Genomic DNA, 15,565 nt, shown 5'->3' with positions numbered 1-15,565 from the left:
CCCAATTAGTGGGAGCCAATACATCTTTTGCTCAAAACGCTTTAACTACAAACCCACTGGAGAGGAATGGTGAGATTGGTGTATGGAGCTAGTTATCGGGTTTTGAAGCACGTTCGAGGAACTAAAGGAAATCTTCTACCGAAAATGTCTCCAACTGCGGGGTTTGCAGCTCTTCTAACTACGTTCTCGTTTATTTCAGTGTAAAAAGCTTGAGACAGAGTTTGAATTCACATTCGTGTAGATATGAAATCTTTAGCTCAACTAGGATCCCAAGTTGCGGGAGACTATACATCTTTTGCTCAAAACGCTTTAACTAGAAACCCACTGGAGGGGAATGGTGAGATTCGTGTATTGAGCTTGTTACTCTGTTTTGAAGCCCTTTCGACGAAAGACAGGAGCACTTCTGCCGAAAATGTCTCCAACAGTGGGGTTTGCAGCTCTTCTGACAAGATTCTCGTTCATTTAAGTGTAAAAACCTCTTTACAGAGTTTTAGTGCACATTCGAGGAGATCCCTATAGAGGTTTGGCTTTCAAACACTGTAATTACAAACCTAGTGCATAGGAATGGTGAGTTAACTGTATGGAGCCAGTTACTGGGTTTTGAAGCCCATTCGGGGAAAGACAGGAGCGCTTCTGCCGAAAATGTCTCCAACAGAGGGGTTTGCAGCTCTTCTGAGAACGTTCTCGTTCAAGTAAGTGTAAAAAGCTGGTAACAGTGCATGAAACCACTTTCGTGGAGATAGCAAATCTTTCGCTGAACTGGGATCCCAATTAGTGCTCTTTAGTGTGTTTGAATGCATATTCGTGGAGCTAGCAAATCTTTAGCTGCATTGGGATCCCTATACATCTTTGGCTTTGAAACACTGTAATTACAAACCTACTGCAAAGCAATGGTGAGATAATTGTATGGAGCTAGTTACTGGGTTTTGAAGCCCATTCGAGAAAAAAAAGGAAAGCTTCTGCCGAAAACGCCACCGACTGAGGGGTTTGCAGCTCTTCAGACAAGGGTCTCGTTCATTTCAGTGTAAAATCTGGTTAGAGTGCTTGAAAACACTTTCGTGGACATAGCAAATCTGTCACTGAACTGGGATCCTAATTAATGGGAGCTAATACATCTTTGGCTTAAAACGCTGTAACTACAAACCCAATGGAGGGGAATGGTGAGATAAGTGTACGGAGTTAGTTACTGGGTTTTGAAGCCCATTCGAGGAAAAACAGGAAATCTTCTGCCGAAAATGTCTCCCACTGAGGAGTTTGGAGCTTTTCTGACAACTTTCTCGTTCATTTAAGTGTAAAAAGCTCTTTACAGTGCACAGTCGTGGAGCTAGTAAATCTTTTGCTCTATGGGGATCTCTGAAGCTTGTGTCGCCGTTTTTGGCTTCAAAAGTTGATTTCGGCCATCGTGGCTGGAGTAGGGACCTTTCCTGCTCCGGACGTGGATTCCTGGCACAGCGGCCTGAGTCGCCGTTTTTGCCTGCAAAAGTCGATTTCGGCCATTGCACCCCGAGGAGTGTGTTTTCGTTCTCCGGATTTGGATTTCTGGCTCCACAGCCCGGGTCGCCATTTTCAGCTTCAAATGTCGATTTCGGCCATCGCTGCCCTAGTAGGGCGTTTTCAGGCTCTGGACATGGATTTCTGGCTCGGAGGCGCGGGTCTCCTTTTTTAGGTTCAAAAGTCTATTTCGTCCACCGTGGCCCAAGAAGGGCGTTTTCGGGCTCCGGACGTTAATTTCTGGTGACCCGAAAATGCCCTCCTCAGGCTGCGATGGCCGAAATCCACTTTTGAAGCTGAAAACGGCGACCCGGGCTGTGGAGCCAGAAATTCAAATCTGGAGCTCGAAAACGCCCTCCTCGAGCTGCGATGGCCGAAATCCACTTTTGAAGGTGAAAACAGTGCCCCGAGCCTCAGAGCTCTACGTCCAGAGCCTGAAAATGCCCTACTCGGGCTGCGATGGCCGAAATCGACTTTTGAAGCTGGAAACGGTGAACCGGGCTGCGGAGCCAGAAATCCACATCCGGAGTCCGAAAACGTCCTCCTCGGGCCGCGGTGGCCGAAACAGACTTTTGAATCCGAAAACGGCGACACGGGCTTCGGAGGCCAAAATCCACGTCTGGAGCCTGAAAATGCCCTCCTTGGGCTGTGAAGGCCGAAATCGACTTTTGAAGCCGAAAACGGCAACATGGGCGTCGGAGCCAGAAATCCACGTCCGGAGCCCGAAAACACCCTCCTCCGGCCGCGATTGCTGAAATCAAGTTTTGAAGCCAAAAACGGCGACACGGGCTTCGGAGGCCAAAATCCACGTCTGGAGCCCGAAAACGCCCTCCTCGTGCTGCAATGACTGAAGTTGACTTTTGAAGCCGAAAACAGTGACCCGGGCCGGGGAGCGAAAAAATCACGTCCGGAGCCCGAAAATGCCCTACTTGGGCTGCGATGGCCGAAATCGACTTTTGAAGCCGAAAACGGCGACATGAGCTGCGGAGCCAGAAATCTACGTCCCGAGCCCGAATATGCCCTACTCAGGCCGTGGTGGCCGAAATAGACTTTTGAAACTGAAAACAGCAACATGGGCTTCATAGGCCAAAATCCACATCCGGAGCCCAAAAACATCCTCCTCGGGTCATGATGGCCAAACTGAATTTGAAGGCGAAAATGGCGACCCGGGTCGGGGAGCGAAAAAATCACGTCCGGAGCCTGAAAATGCCCTACTTGGGCTGCAATGGCCGAAATCGACTTTTGAAGCGAAAAACGGTGACACGAGCTGCGGAGCCAGAAATCTACGTCCGGAGCCCGAAAACGCCCTACTCGGGTCACGATGGCCGAAATCGACTTTTGAAGGTGAAAACGGCGACACGGGATGCCGAGCCATAAAACCACCTCCGGAGCCCGAAAACGCCCTCCTCGGGTCGCGATGGCCGAAATAGACTTTTGAAGTGGAATACGGCAACACGGGCATCGGAGATCAAAATCCACATCCGGAGCCCAAAAACGCTGTCTTTGGGCCGTGATCGCCGACATCGACTTTTGAAGGCAAAAACGGTGACCCAGGCTGCGGAGCCAGAAATCCACCTCTGGAGCCCGAAAACGCACTCCTCGGGCCGCGATGGCCGAAATCGACGTTTGAAGCCGAAAATGGCGACCCGGGCTGCGGATCCAGAAATCCAAGTCCAGAGCCCGAAAAAGTCCTGCTCGGGTCGTGATGGCCTAAATCGACTTTTGAAGCCGAAAACGGCGACCAGAGCCGCGGACCGAGAAAACCACATCCGGAGCCCCAAACTCCCTCCTCGGGCCTCAGTGGCCGAAATAGACTTTTGAAGCCGAAAATGGCGACCTAGGCTGCGCAGTCAGAAATCGACATCTGGAGCCCGAAAACGTCCTCCTTGTGCCGCAATTGCCGCAATCGACTTTTGAAGCCGAAAACGGCGACCGGGGCTCCCAAGCCAGAAATCCACTTCCGGAGCTCGAAAATGCCGTTTTTGGGACGCGATGGCCGAAATCGACTTTTGAAGCCAAAAACGGTGACCTGGGCTGCGCAGTCAGAAATTGACGTCCGGAGTCCGAAAAAGTCCTCCTTGTGCCGCAATTGCCGAAATCGACTTTTGAAGCCGAAAACAGTGACCGGGGCCGCGGAGCGCGAAAATCACGTCCGGAGTCCGAAACCGCCCTCCTAGGGCCGTGATGGCTGAAATCAACTTTTGAAGCTGAAAACGGTGACAAGGGCTTTGGAGGCCAATATCCATGTCCGGAGCCCGAAAAAGCCCTCTTAGGTCCATGATGGTCGAAATCGACTTTTGAAGGCAAAAACGGTGACCCGGGCAGCCGAGCCAGAAATATACGTCCGGAGCCCAAAAATGCCCTACTCGGGCCGCGATGGCCGAAATTGACTTTTGAAGGCGAAAACTGCGACCCAGGCTGCGCAGTCAGAAATCGACATCCGCAGCCCAAAAACGTCCTCCTTGGGCCGCAATTGCCGAAATCAAGTTTTGAAGCCAAAAACGGCAACCGGGGCCGCGGAGCGCTAAAATCACGTCCGGAGCCCGAAAACGCCCTCTTCGGTCCATGATGGCCAAAATCGACTTTTGAAGGCGAAAACGGTGACCTGGGCTGCCGAACAAGAAATCTACGTCTGGAGCCCAAAAGCGCCCTACTCAGGCCGCGATGGCCGAAATCGACTTTTGAAGCTGAAAATGGCGACACGGGCTTCGGAGGCCAAAATCCACGCCTGGAGCCCGAAAACGCCCTTCTTGGGTTATGATGGTCGAAATCGTTTTTAAAGGTGAAAACACGATACCGGGCTGCGGAGCCAAATCCAAGTCCGTAGCCCGAAAATGCCCCCCTCTGGCCATGATGGCCGAAATCAACTTTTGAAGCCGAAAACGGCGACCAGAGCTGCGGACCGAGAGAACCACGTCCGGAGCCCAAAAATGCCCTCCTCGTACTGCGATGGCCGAAATCGACTTTAGAAGGTGAAAACAGTGACCCGGGCTGCGGAGCCAGAAATCCACGTCCAGAGCCCGAAAACACCCTGTTCCGGATGCGATGGCCGACATTAACTTTTAAAGCAAAAAACGGCGACCCGGGCTATGGAGCCAATAATCCACATCCGGAGCCCGAAAATGCCCTCCTCGGGTGCGGTGGCCGAAATCAACTTTAGAAGGCGAAAACGGTGACCCGGGGCCGCCAAGCCAGAAATTCACGTCTGGAGCCCGAAAACAACCTACTCGGGCCGTGATGGCCGAAAACAACTTTTGAAGCCAAAAATGGTGACCCAGGCTGCGGAGCCAGAAATCCACGTCCAGAGCCAGAAAACGCCCTCCTTCGGCTGCGATGGCCGAAAATCTACTTTAGAAGCTGAAAACGGTGACAAGGGCTTCGGAGGCCACTATCCATGTCCGGAGCCCGAAAAAGCCCTCTTCGGTCAAGGATGGCCGAAATCGACTTTTGAAGGCGAAAACGGCGACCCGGGCAGCCGAGCCAGAAATACACGTCCGGAGCCCAAAAACGCCCTACTCGGGCCGCGATGGCCGAAATCGACTTTTGAAGGCGAAAACGGCAACCCGGGCTGCGCAGTCAGAAATCGATGTCCGGAGCCCGAAAACGTCCTCCTCGGGCCGCAATTGCCGAAATCAACTTTTGAAGTCAAAAACGGTGACATGGGAGTCGGACACAAAAATTCACGTCCGGAGCTCGAAAATACCCTCTTCGGGCCGTGATGGCTGACATCGACTTTTGAAGCCGAAAATGGCGATACGGGCTTCGGAGCCCAAAATCCACGTTCGGAGCCCAAAAATGCCCTCTTCGGGCTGTGATGGCCGACATCGACTTTTGAAGCCGAAAATGGTGACACGGGCTTCGGAGCCCAAAATCCACGTCCGGAGCCCGAAAATGCCCTCTTCAGGCCATGATGGACGAAATCGATTTTTGAAGCTGAAAATGGTGACCCGGGCTGTGGAGCCAGAAATCCACGTCTGGAGCCCAGAAACGCCCTTCTCGGGCCACAATGACTGAAATCGACTTTTGAAGCCGAAAATGGCAATCCGAGGCGTGTAGGCCGAAATCTACATCCGGAGCCCGAAAACTGCCCCCCGGGCCGCGATGTCCAAAATAGACTTTTGAAGCAGAAAACTGTGACCCGGGCTGCGGAGCGAAAAAAACCGCATCCAGAGCCCGAAAACACCCTCTTCGGGCCGTGATGGCCGAAATCGACTTTTAAGCCAAAAACGGCGACCCGGGCTGCGGAGCCCAAAATCCACGTCCTGAGCCCAAAAACTCCCCCCCCCGGGCCGTGATGGCCGAAATCGACCTTTGAAGTCGAAATGGGCGACCCGGGCTGTGTAGGCCAAAATCTACATCCAGAGCCCAAAAACTTCCCTCCCCAGGCCACGATTGCCCAAATCGACTTTTGAAGCCGAAAACGGCGACCCGGACTGCGTAGGCTAAAATCTACGTCCGGAGCCCGAAAACTACCCTTCCCGGGCATCGATGGCCAAAATCGACTTTTGAAGCCGAAAACGGTGACCCGAGCTGCAGAGCCAGAAAACCATGTCCAGAGCCCGAAAACTCCCTCTTTGGGCCGGGATGGCCGAAATCAACTTTTAATCTGAAAATGGAGACGCGGATCACGGAGTGAGAAAACCACGTCCAGAGCTCGAAAACGCCCTCCTTGAACCACAATGGCTGAAATCGACTTTTGAAGCCAAAAACGATGACCCGGGCTGCAGAGGAAGAAATCCACTTCCGGAGCCAGGAAATGCCTCCCTCGGGCCGCAATGGCCGAAATTGACTATTGATGCCGAAAATGGCGACCCGGGCTGTACAGCCAGAAATCCACGTCCGGAGCCTGAAAATGCCTCCACAGGCCGCTATGGCCGAAATTGACTTTTGATGCCAAAAATGGTGACCCGGGCTGCAGAGCCAGAAATCCATGTCCGTAGCCCGAAAACGTCCCCCTCGGGCCGCAATGACCGAAATCGACTTTTGAATTCGAAAACAGTGGCCCGGGCTGCGGAGTGAGAAAACCACGTCCAGAGCCCAAAAACGCCCCCCTCGGGCCACAATGGTCGAAATCGACTTTTAAGCTGAAAATGGTGACCCGGGCTGCAGAGCCAGAAATCCACATCCAGAGCCCGAAAACGCCCCCTTCGGGCCGCAATGGCCGAAATCGACATTTGAAGCCAAGAACGGTGACTCGGGCTGCGGAGAAAGAAAACCACGTCCAGAGCCCAAAAACGCCCCCCTCGGGCCACAATGGTCGAAATCGACTTTTAAGCTGAAAATGGTGACCCGGGCTGCAGAGCCAGAAATCCACATCCAGAGCCCGAAAACGCCCACTTCGGGCCGCAATGGCCGAAATCGACATTTGAAGCCAAGAACAGTGACTCGGGCTGCGGAGAAAGAAAACCACGTCCAGAGCCCAAAAACGCCCCCCTCGGGCCACAATGGTCGAAATCGACTTTTAAGCTGAAAATGGTGACCCGGGCTGCAGAGCCAGAAATCCACATCCAGAGCCCGAAAACGCCCCCTTCGGGCCGCAATGGCCGAAATCGACATTTGAAGCCAAGAACGGTGACTCGGGCTGCGGAGAAAGAAAACCACGTCCAGAGCCCAAAAACGTTCCCCTCGGGTTGCGATGGCCGAAATAGACTTTTGAAGGCAAAAACGGCAACCAAGGCTGGGGAGGCGAAAATCCACATCCTGAACCCTAAAACTCCCGACCGAGCTGTGATGGCCAAAATCGAACTTTGAAGCCGAAAACGGCGACCCGCGCTGCGTAGGCCAAAATCTACACCCGAAGCCCGAAAACTGCCCCCCGGGCCGTGATGGCCGAAATACACTTTTGAAGCCATAAACGGCGACCCGTGCTGCGGAGGCAAAAATCCAAGTCTTGAGCCCAAAAACTCCCCCACGGGCCGCATTGGCCGAAATCGACTTTTGAAGCCAAAAACGGCGACCGGGGCCGCGGAGCGAGAAAACCACATCCAGAGCCCAAAAACGCCCCCCTCAGGCCGCGATGGCCAAAATCGAATTTTGAAACCGAAAACGGCGACCCGGGCTACAGAGCAAGAAATCCACGTACGGAGCCCGAAAACTGCTGCCTGAGCCATGATGGCTGAAATCGCGTTTTGAAGCCGAAATCGGCTACACGGGCTTCGGAGGCCAAAAATCACATCCAGAGCCCGAAAACGCCCTCTTCGGGCCATGATGGCCAAAATCGACTTTTGAAGCTGAAAATGGTGACTAGGGCTGTGGAGCCAGAAATCCACGTCCGGAGCCCAAAAACGTCCTTCTCAGGCTGCAATAGCGGAAATCGACTTTTGAAGTGGAAAACGCCCCCCTTGGGCCGCGATGCCCGAAATTGAATTTTGAAGCCGAAAACGGCAACCTGGGCTGCAAAGCGAGAAAACCATGTCCAGAGCCCAAAAACGCCCCCCTTGGGCGGTGATAGCAGAAATCGACTTTTGAAGCCAAAAATGGTGACCAGAGCTGCGGAGTCCAAAATCCACGTCCGGAGCCCGAAAACTCCCGCCCGAGCCATGATGGCCGAAACTGACTTTTTAAGCCGAAAACGGCGATCCAGGCTGCATAGGCCAACATCTATGTCCGGAGCCTGAAAGCTGCTCCTCCGGCCGCGATGGCCGAAACTGACTTTTTAAGCCGAAAATGGCGACCCGGGCTGCGGAGCTCGAAAACTCTGCTCCCAGGCTACGGTGCTCTAAATCCACTTTTGAAGCCGAAAATGGCAACCCAGGCTGCAGAGCCAGAAATCCCCGTCCAGAGCCCAAAAACCCTCCCAGGGATACAATGGCCGAAATCGACTTTTGAAACTGTAAACAGCAACCCGGGCTGCAAAGGCGAAAATCCACGTCTGGAGCCTGAAAACAACCGTCCCCAGGACGCGATCGCTGAAATCGACTTATGAAGGTGAAAACAGTGACCCGGGCTGCGAAGGCTAAAATCCACATCCGGAGACAAAAATTGCCGGCCCTGGGACGCGATGGCCGAAATCGAATTTTGAAGCCGAAAAAGGTTACCTGTGCTCTGGAGACCAAAATCCACGTCTGGAGCACGAAAACACCCCCCAGGATGCGATGGCCCAAATCACCTTTTCAAGTCGAAAACGGCGACCCGGGCTCCGGAGGTCCAAATCCATATCCGTAGCCCGAAAACGCCCCCGGAACAAGATGACCGAAATCGAATTTTGAAGCCGAAAATGGAGACCCGGGCTGCAGAGGCGGAAATCCACGTTGGGAGCCCGAAAACGCCTCCCGGGACGCAATAGCCGAAATCGACTTATGAAGTCGAAAACGGCGACCCGGGCTGCGAAGGACAAAATCCACATCCGGAAACAAAAAACGCTGGCCCTAGGCCGAAATCTACTTTTGAAGCTGAAAACATCCCCCCGGGACGCGATGGCTGAATTCGAATTTCAGAGCCAAAAACGGCGACCCAGGCCGTGATGGCCGAAATGGGCTTTTGAAGCTGAAAACGGCAACCTGGGCTGCGGACGCCAAAATCCACGTCTGGAGCCCAAAAACGCCCCCCCGGGTCGCGATGGCCGAAATCAACTTTTGAAGCCGAAAATAGAGACCCGAGCTGCAGAGGCGGAAATCCACGTCCGGAGCCTGAAAACGCCCCCTCCCCCAGGACACGATGGCCAAAATCGACTTTTAGGGCCGAAAACGGCGACTCGGGCTGCGGAGGCCAAAATCCACGTCTGGAGCCCGAAAACTCCCCTCCGGGCCGCGATGGCCGAAATCGACTTTTAAAGCCGAAAACGGCGACCAGGGACGCGGAGGCCAAAATCAATGTCCAGAGCCCAAAAACCGCCTCCCGGGCCGTGATGGCCGATATCGACTTTTAAAGCCGAAAACTGCAACCTGGGCTGCGGGCGTCAAAATCCTCGTCCGGAACCCAAAAAGGCCCCCCACCCCGGGACGCGATCACCGATATCGACTTATGAAGCCGAAAACGGCGACCCAGGCTGCGAAGGCCAAAATCCATGTCCGGAGACAAAAAACGTCGGCCCTAAGCCACAATGGCCGAAATCGACTTTTAAACCTGAAAACGGCAACCATAGCTGCGGAGGCCAAAATACACGTCCGGAGCCCGAAAATGCCCCTCTGAGACGCGATGGCCGAATTTGAATTTTGGAGCCGAAAACAGCGACCCGGGCTGTGGAAGCAGAAATCCAAGTCCGGAGCCCAAAATCTTCCCCCCCCGGGCCGTGATGGCCAAAATCGACTTTTGATGCCGAAAACGGAACCTGGGGTGCAGAGGCGGAAAATCACATCCACAGCTCTAAAACTCCCCCCCAGGCTGCCATTGTCGACATCGACTTTTGAAGCTGACAACGGTGACCTGGGATGTGGAAGCCAAAATCCACGTCCAGAGCCCGAAAACTCCCCCCTCGGGACGTGATGGCCAAAATTGACTTTAAATACCGAAAACAGCGACCCGGGCTACAGAAGCGGAAATCCATGTCCGGAGCCCGAAAACTTCCTCCCGGGCCGCGATGACCGAAATCGACTTTTGAAGCCGAAAACGGCGACCCGGGATGCGGAGGCCAAAATCCACGTCTGGAGCCCAAAAACTCCCTCCCAGGCCGCAATGTCCGATATCGACTTTTGAAGCCTAAAACGGCGACCTGGGCTGCGGATGCCAAAATCCACATCCGGAGTCCAAAAACGCCCCCCCGGGATGCGATGGCCGAAATTGAATTTTGAAGCCGAAAACGGAGACCCAAATCTTGTAGCTGAGTTGCGATGGTTTGTCCTCTAGAATGTGGGGAAGGTTTTTCACATATTTCTGAGGTACTAAAGTAATTGCGAGGAAAAATGGGTCATGAAGAAAACTGACATAGGGGACTGTTGACATTAATGTATGAAGCTAGTTACAGTGTTTTAATGCACATTCGAGCGAATGCCATGCCTTTTGCTGGAAAAACGGCTCCAAATCAGGACTCTCATAGTTCTTGTGACAACTTTCTGCTCACCAAGAATGAAAACTTTACTTTTTCTCTCTATATGCATGTCCCATATAAATCATGTGGTTGACCAGAGTTGTGTGGTTACTGCAGCGTCTGGCACGTTTTCACACCTTTCCGAGGCAATACAAAAAATGGCATGAAAAATCCTCTCCTAATCAGAAGTGCTATAGGGGAATGTTGAATGAAGGGTTTCTAGCTAGGTGCAGTTTCTTAAGTCCCAGATAGGCAAAAGCCAAAGAGTTTGCTGAACTTGTCTCCAGTTGAGGGCTAATGCAGAGCTTGTGAGACCTTTCTGTTCAGAGTAAATGACAGCTTTCATTTTACTCCATGTATCACAGTCCCACCCAAAAGATGTAGTTAAACAGAGCTGTTGCTGTCTCTAGACCGTGTGGAAGGCTTTTCAAACATTTCTGAGGCAATACAAGAAACCTCGACAGAATGAGTCTCGTAAGCGAAACTGATATAGAGGAATGTTGTGTATACAGCTAGTCACAGTGTTCGAATGCCCCAGGGTGCAAACATCTCAGCTACAGTTATAAATCAATTCAAATCAACTCCTTCTATAAGGGACATTGCCTACACGGCTAGCTCTTCAGAAAATTGTCTTCTGAGATATATCGAATAGTGCTCTTCATGTAACAATATCTCAACCTGATCTGTTGGGAAGCTGAGCTGCTTCTGTTTGTAGAAAAGACTGCAGGACTTTCACGCATTTCTGAGCCGGTTGAAGACACTGTGTCGAAAAAGGGCTCATGCAGCAAAATGGAGCGCTAGCTTGTGAAAAACCTTTTTGTCAGTGAAAATGGACGATTGCATTTTGCTACTCCTAAGCAAGTTCTACCCAAATCTTGTAGCTGAGATGCGATGTTGTGTCCTCTAGAACGCGGGGAAGGCTTTTCACACATTTCTGAGGTACTAAAGTAATTGCGAGGAAAAACGGATCGTAAACAAAACTGACATAGGGGACTGTTGTCATTAAAGTATGAAGCTAGTTACAGTGTTTTATTGCACATTCGAGCGAATGCCATAACTTTTGCTGGAAAAACGGTTCCAAAGCAGGACTCACATAGTTCTTGTGACAACTTTCTGCTCACCGAGAATGAAAACTTTACTTTTTCTCTCTATATGCATGTCCCATATAAATCATGTGGTTGACCAGAGTTGTTGCAGTTTCTGCAGCATCTGGCACATTTTCACACCTTTCCGAGGCAATACAAGAAATGGCGTGAAAAATCCTCTCCTAATCAGAAGTGCTATAGGGGAATGTTGAATGAAGGGTTTCTAGTGTAAGCAGGGGCTGAACTGCTGCTTGCTGTCAGCCAGCTAAAAGGAGGGGGGGGGGGTGCGCACTACAGTTGTTTAGGTCTGCAAGGTAATTAAGTGTTAACTGTTGACATGTAAATACTGCTCAGAAGAGAATCTGAGGTGTGGCTATGTAAATCCCATTCAGCCAGGGCTGATGGAAGGTCAGTGTTGGAATGGAATGTGGAGAAGTGTATATAATTTGGGACTGTTGTGGGGGTCACTAATCATGCTACCCCTAAATGTGGGAACTGTAAAACATGCCACCAGTGTTTGCAGGAGAGACACCACCATCGTGGTAAGAGGTCTCGGAAGAACAAGCCTCCCCCCTTTACATGTTGAGTGAGTTGCTGTTGTGGGAAATAATTGTGATTTGTATTTCAGGAAATTACTGTTTGTATCATGGCTTGTCTGTCAGGTTTGTTGGGCCCTGGCTCAGAAGCCTCTAGCTCAGAGGCAGCAACCTCAGCAGATGATTGGGCAAAAGCCCTGGGGCAAATCTTGGAGAAATGTGTGCTATCCCATGCTATGGCAAGCTCCTATTGTAAGTTAAGATTATTCCCTGGGGAAGAGGAGTTTGAGCCCTGGCTGGAACACACCACTGAAATGCTAGAGCATTGGGCTGTGCCAGACAGAGAAAAATGAAGATGTTTAGTCGACAGTCTCCGGGGCCCAACTTTAGATGTGATTCGCACCTTGAAGCTCACTAACCCTGAGGTCGGTGTAAAGGACTGCCTAGAGGCCTCACTCACACCTTTGGGAGCATGGAGAGTCCTGAAGACAGTTTCTGTAACTTTCTCAATGCTAAGCAGCACTGGGGAGAGAAGGTCTCAGCCTATGTACAGAGGTTGGAGAGGCTGCTACAGAGAGCTGTCATTAGGGGAGCCGTGGCTGCTGAGCAGATGGACCAGACCAGATTGGCTCAAATTGTAAGAGGAACTCCATATTACAGCCCGATTCTACTACTCCTCCGGCTAAGAGAACGACAGGAACACCCCCCTACATACTCCCAACTGATAAAGGAGGTCAGAGAGGAGGAAGAAAGGCAGGCTTCCAGTGGGCTTTGGGAGGCCCAGAGGCCTAAGCCAACCAGCGCTGCACCCCGACAAACAGCCGGCGTGCTGATGATAAACACCAGAGGAGACATTACCCAGCAAGTTCAGGCCCTGACAGAACGGATTGCTGAGTTGCAGAGAGCCATTGGCCAAGCAAGGATTTGCAGGGATGAGGAACCTCAGGCTGTGGTGATGGAGAAGTCAGTGCCTGGAGCTGCCATCCCACCCAGCCGAAAGAGGAGAGGATCATTCTTCTGCTACCGGTGTGGTCAAGATGGGCACAGAGCTGCACATTGCCAAAATGAGGGATACCCCAGTTTAGTTTATGGAAAGCTGAGAATCAGTCACGAGACGGTCAGGAGACAGGGACCACCCAGGCCCCCAGGATTTGATGGATTCCCAAGAAAAGACCACTCAGCTAGGATCCCTTCAGGACTGATAGGGCCTCGAGCAGAGGTCACTGTAAGGATTGAAGGGGCAGAGTGCAAAGCAGTGCTTGATACCGGATCACAGGTGACAATTATATTCCAGTCATTCTACCAACAGGTGCTCAGGCACCTGCCTATCCAGCCATTGACTGGCCTTGGCCTGTGTGGTCTCAGCATGAACGAATATCCCTACAAAGGGTATGTCACAGTGCATTTGGAATTCCCTGAGGAGGTGACAGGGGTAAGAGAAGAGGTGGACACAGTAGCCTTGATATGCCCTGACCCTAAAGAGGTCCCTGATGTGTCGGTGCTGATAGGGACCAACTCCAGTCTCTTCAAGGTGCTTGCAGAATACTGCAGACTGGGGACCAATATCTGGACACCCTGATGATCCACACCCTTTGTGCTGAAGCCTATAGGAAAATTGAAGATGCTAAACAGGAGACGTCTGAGCTACCAATGGGTACTCTAAGGTATGCAGGCATGAACCCTTTAGTAGTGCCTGCAAGGACAGAGCAGGAAGTGCTCGTCATGAGTAACTGGCTGAAAGGCAATAAACGAGTGTTCGCCATGGTAGAACAACCAACTGAGGGAGAGCTTCCTGATGGGGTCCTGGTCCACTGTGGAGTTATAACCTTACCAGCAACAGCCCAGGACACAGTCACGGTACTGATTGTGAATGAAACAAGTCATGATATGATTGTGAATCAAGGGCAAAAGATAGCAGATTTTTTCGAGACTGAATTGATTGTGAGTCCCCAGTGGGAACCGCACGTTCAGACTATAGATCCATCAAGGTTTGACTTTGGAGATTCACCCTTGTCCGAAGAGTGGAAGGATCGCCTGAGGAAGAAGCTCTCTGAAAGACCCCAGGTATTCTCACTGCATGAGTGGGATGTGGGGTGTGCCAAAGGGGTTGAGCACAATATCAGGCTACATGATCCCTGACCTTTCAGGGAGAGATCTAGAAAAATTGCACTTTCAGAGATGGATGATGTGCGACATCACCTTCAGGAGCTGGCTGCAACTGGCATCATTACCGAGTTCCACAGCACCTATGCCTCACCCATTGTGGTAGTCCGCAAAAAGAATGGGAAAATTCGGATGTGTATTGACTACCGCACCCTGAACCGCCGTACTGTGGTTGACCAGTACACGATGCCCCGAGTAGAAGATGCATTAGATTGTTTATTGGGAAGCCAGTGGTTCTCAGTATTGGATCTTTGAAGTGGATACTACCAGATCCCCTTGGGAGCAGAGGACAAGGAGAAGATCGCCTTCACTTGCCCATTGGGGTTTTATCAGTTTGAACGTATGCCTCAAGGGATCTCTGGGGCCCCCGCCACATTCCAGCGCCTCATGGAGAAAGTTGTAGGTGATACTGCAAGTCTTGGTCTATTTGGATGATCTGATTGTATTCGGAAGGACCTTGGAAGGGCATGAAGACAGACTTCTTAAAGTACTTGACAGGTTGGAGGCCTATGGGCTGAAACTTTCCATTGATAAGTGTCAATTCTGCCGAACATCAGTGAAGTATGTTGGTCATATTGTGTCCCAAGAAGGTGTGAGTACTGATCCGGATAAAGTAGAAGCACTCACTACCTGGCCGCGCCCCAGAAACTACAGAGAGCTTAAGACTTTCCTTGGATTTAGTGGCTACTATCGGAGGTTTGTGAAGAATTATGCCACCATTGTAAAGCCTCTGAATGATCTTACCAGGGGATACCCGGCCATCAAGAGGAAGGCTAAGACCAAGAATAAGGGGAGGCCCCCTGACCTCCCAATCCAAGACAATATGGCCCCATAGAGCCCTTTGGACCACGATGGGATGAGGGATGTGAAAGGGCTTTCCGAGAGATCATTAGCTGTCTAACTCATGCTCCAGTCTTAGTTTTTGCTGACCCAAACAAGCCATTCCTCCTACATACAGACGCCAGTTTGGATGGTTTGGGAGCAGTCTTGTACCAAGATGTGAACGGCAACCATAAACCTGTGGCCTTTGCCAGCCGAGGGCTGTATGACAGTGAAACTCGTTACCCCATCCACAAGTTGGAGTTCCTGGCCTTGAAGTGGGCCATCACTGAGAAATTTTGGGACTATTTGTATGGTGCTAAGTTCCAGGTATGGACAGACAACAACCCACTGATTTATGTACTGACAAGTGCTAAGCTGGATGCTACTGGACAACGATGGGTGGCCGCCCTGGCCAGCTAGGAGTTCAGCATACAGTACCGATCAGGGAGAAACAATGTAGATGCGGATGCATTGTTTTGGCGTCCACAGCCAACAGAAATTGG

This window comes from Pelodiscus sinensis, chromosome 20 (assembly GCF_049634645.1).
Source record: "Pelodiscus sinensis isolate JC-2024 chromosome 20, ASM4963464v1, whole genome shotgun sequence".
Classification (NCBI taxonomy): Eukaryota; Metazoa; Chordata; order Testudines; family Trionychidae; genus Pelodiscus; species Pelodiscus sinensis.
The sequence above is the reverse complement of the archived record's forward strand: the minus strand, read 5'-3'. Positions refer to the sequence as shown.